The following is a 3,749-nucleotide window of genomic DNA, read 5'->3' on the forward strand; positions in this document are numbered from 1 at the left end:
GGGAGGGGGAGGGAGGAGAGGGCTACACAGAAGGAAGGAGGGCGGCAAAGACGAAATATAGGTTTAGAAAGCGTTGACTCAGGAGTGTGTGCTAGCTGCAGGAATGTTCAGGAAGACCCAACCACTGACCTTGTAAGGCACATTAAAAATAACGCTGAGTGTGTGTGTGTGTGTGTGTGTGTGTGTGTGTGTCTGTGTGTCTGTGTGTGTCTGTGTGCCTGTGTGTGATTTTCATTCGCAAATCTAGAGGACCCTGGGCGGGTGGCAAGAAGTGTGATTACCCTCGCAGGAGCTCAAAGTGGATTACCTGTTCGCCACTACGGAGGAGCAAACCTTTTTAAAAATTCGAATTCTATGCCTCACACAATAGAAAGCCTGCTTTTTGACTTTTAGCCACTTAGTTCCATTTCTGAAATGTCTCACTATTCCACGTGCTTAGGCCATACAGTAATAGGAAAAACGATATTTCCCACCACAAGAATGATAAGAGAAGAGCAGCATACTATGCATTGGCACAGGGGCGAAATAAGCCGTTTAACTATTCTACTTTTTTCAGAAATAAGAACACATGGGGGAATCAGAGGCAACCGGAATACTTAGTTTGCTCTCGTTTTAAGCATGGATGAAAAGAAAATTTTGAGAGAAATTTGTGTATTAAATTTACTTATTTCCCCAAAATGTAAGCATTTGCTGCATCTCTCAGAGGAAAACTTAGGGTGGAGTATTTATAGAAGCTTCTGCTTTATCAAATAAACTTCCTATTTTTGATGTTTCTCTTTTTCCTTTTTTTTTAAATACCATCTTAATGCTTCTTTGAAAATACTTACCAAAAAAATAAGAAAAAATAAAGAAAAGAAAGAAAAAAAGACAGAAAATAGTTACCTGATAAATCACTGGTATCTAGGAGTGTTTCTGTTTTTATTTTGTGGCCTCTGTGTGTATATGTGTATGTGTGTGTGTGCTTGTGTGTGTATGTGTGTGTGTGTGTGTGTATGTGCGTGTGTGCATGTGTGCAAGGCTCCATGCTTCCTGTTGCCACTCAAACGTTAGGCCAATAACAAGGGCTAGTAAAATTTCACCCCAAAGGATGCATGGCCACAGCACACACTTGGAAGGGCAGAAAGATAAAGAGTTTCAAAGTCATCCTGGGCTAGTAGTCACCTGGAGGCCAGCCTGGGCCCCTTGATGCTGCCTCCTGCCTATCAACACTTAGTTGAAAGAACCTATCCAAAGCATTGTTGTCTCCTTTGTTCCTCTAGGGCCAGAAAAGGTTCAGGATGAAGTTTTCTCTCCTCCTTCTCCTCCTCCATTTGAGCCACAACTCCCTCAGAGTTTCCTGACTGTGAACACAGTTTCCCCTTGGTGCTGAGGAGCAGGGCGCTGCGCCCATCTGCCTGAAGCTTAAGTGTATCAGAGGGGACCTTAAGAGGCAGGACGGGCCTGGCAGTGGTGGCACACGCCTTTAATCCCAGCACTTGGGAGGCAGAGGCAGGCAGATTTCTGAGTTGGGGGCCAGCCTGGTCTACGGAGTGAGTTCCAGGACAGCCAGGGCTACACAGGGAAACCCTGTCTCGAAAAACAAACAAACAAACAAACAAACAAAAGTGAGGCAGGATGATTTTATGATAGAACATAGAAAAACAGCAATGAACGAACGAACACACAGGAATCCTTCCTAGAGGAAAATGAACGTAGATTGTACAAACTCAGTTTTGTCACTGGCCACCAAAGAGATGAGACATGGAGCCCAGATACTATTTTGATTAAGGAACCTTAATATAGATGATGCTGGAGATTGGAGTCAGCTTTCACAAGCACTGGCTTCTACAGAATGTGTGCTTCATATGCTCTCTCTCTCTCTCTCTCTCTCTCTCTCTCTCTCTCTCTCTCTCTCTCTTTCTCTTTCTCTCATTCTCTTGCTCTCTCGCTCTCTCACTCTCTTGCTCTTTCTTACTCTTTCTCATTCTCATCATTCTATTGCTCTCCCTCTTTCCCTTTCTCCCTCTCTGTCTCTCTCTCTCCCCCTTTCTCTCCCCCCTCTTTCTCTCACTATTTTAATTTATTATCTAAAACAATTTTATCAATTTGATTTTACTCTTCCCTTCTCCCAAGTCCCTCCAGATCCTCTCCCCCTCCTTACCTACCCTACTTTAAGTTCTTTCTCAATAAACAAACAAAAATTCTATACAACAACAAACACCCACAAGAAAACAAGATTAAAAAACACATCCAAAAATAAATAAATTCATAAATAAATAATGCCAACAAACTGTAACTAAGTAAAAACACACACAAAACAAATGTAGTCCAGTTATGTGTTGGGGAACTACATCTATTCTGAACATGAGGCCTGTCCTGGAGGGGTTGATATATGCAGTCTCATTCCCAGCACCTACATGGCAGTTTACAACCAACTATACCTGATGATCCATCACCACCTCCTGGCTTTTTCAGGAACTACATACTCATAGTATACAGATATACATGGAAGCACACATCCATAACACACAGAATTTAAAATAAAACAAAGGTTCTTTCTTTGGGAAAGAATGTAAAGATAATCATTTTACATTTATCCATGGAGAAATAAAATGTACAATGAGCATAATTAAAACTCTTATGACTGAATAGACACTTCAGTTCTTATGTCAGGTGATCCAAAGAGTAGTCCGTGGCTGTGGGAAAGTTAAGTGGGCAATGTGTAGATTTCCCTGATAGATCAAGGGTTTTATGTTACCGATGCATGATATACAAAGCCAGAGAGCATTGACAACTTCCTCCATGAAAGTAGAGTAACTCTGCATATTAGCGACCACTTTGTTGCTATGACCAAATACCTGAGTAGGGGCAATTTTAGGAATAGAAAACCTTTTATGTTTCCCTTGTATTACAGAGCTAAGGGCCATGTTCCACATAATGAGAAAGACGTGGCACCAGACAGAATAGGCATGCTGGTGGCAAAACGAGGCTGGGTACCGGCTGGTTTGTGTGTCAACTTGACACAGGCTGGAGTTATCACAGAGAATGGAGCCTTCCTTGATGAGGAAATGCCTCCATGAGATCCAGCAGTAAGGCATTTTTTCACTTAGTGATCAAGAGTGGGAGGGCCCCTTGTGAGTGGTGCCATCTCTGGGCTGACAGTCTTGGGTTCTATAAGAAAGCAAGCTGAGCAAAGCAGGGGAAGCAAGCCAGTAAGGAACATCCCTCCATGGCCTCTGCATCAGCTCCTGCTTCCTGACCTGCTTGAGTTCCAGTCCTGACTTCCTCTGGTGATGAACAGCAATGTGGAAGTGTAAGCTGAATAAACCCTTTCCTCCCCAACTTGCTTCTCCGTCATGATGTTTGTGCAGGAATAAAAACCCTGACTAGACAGGCTGGCTTTCACATTAGATCCAGTCGGGAAGCAGAGAGTGATAAATCCTTGTTTTCAACCTTTGTGTGTGTGTGTGTGTATATGTGTGTGTATGTGTGTGTATGTGGGTGTCTGTCTGTCTGTCTCTGTGTGTGTCTGTATGCATGTGTGTCTGTGTGTGTGTCTATTTGTGCAGGTCTATCTATATAGTGTTTGTGTGTCTGCGTGTGTGTGTGACTGTGTGTCTCCGTGTGTCTCCGTGTGTGTGTCTGTGTGTTATGTCTGTGTCTATGTCTGTGTGTCTGTCTGTTTGTCTCTCTCTCTGTGTATCTGTGTCTATGTCTGTGCGTCTGTCTGTTTGTCTGTGTGTGTGTGTGTGACTGTGTGTCTCTGTGTG

The 3,749-nt window shown here is 43.1% G+C and overlaps 1 protein-coding gene across 12 annotated transcripts in view; it reads left to right on the forward strand.

Moving 5' to 3' along the window:
- Nucleotides 1–3,749, forward strand: part of Ctnna3 (catenin alpha 3) — a 1,512,724-nt gene that overhangs the window by 1,147,585 nt on the left and 361,390 nt on the right. The gene's annotated exons all lie outside the window — the stretch shown is intronic.

Source organism: Mastomys coucha, unplaced genomic scaffold (assembly GCF_008632895.1).
Source record: "Mastomys coucha isolate ucsf_1 unplaced genomic scaffold, UCSF_Mcou_1 pScaffold3, whole genome shotgun sequence".
Classification (NCBI taxonomy): domain Eukaryota; kingdom Metazoa; phylum Chordata; class Mammalia; order Rodentia; family Muridae; genus Mastomys; species Mastomys coucha.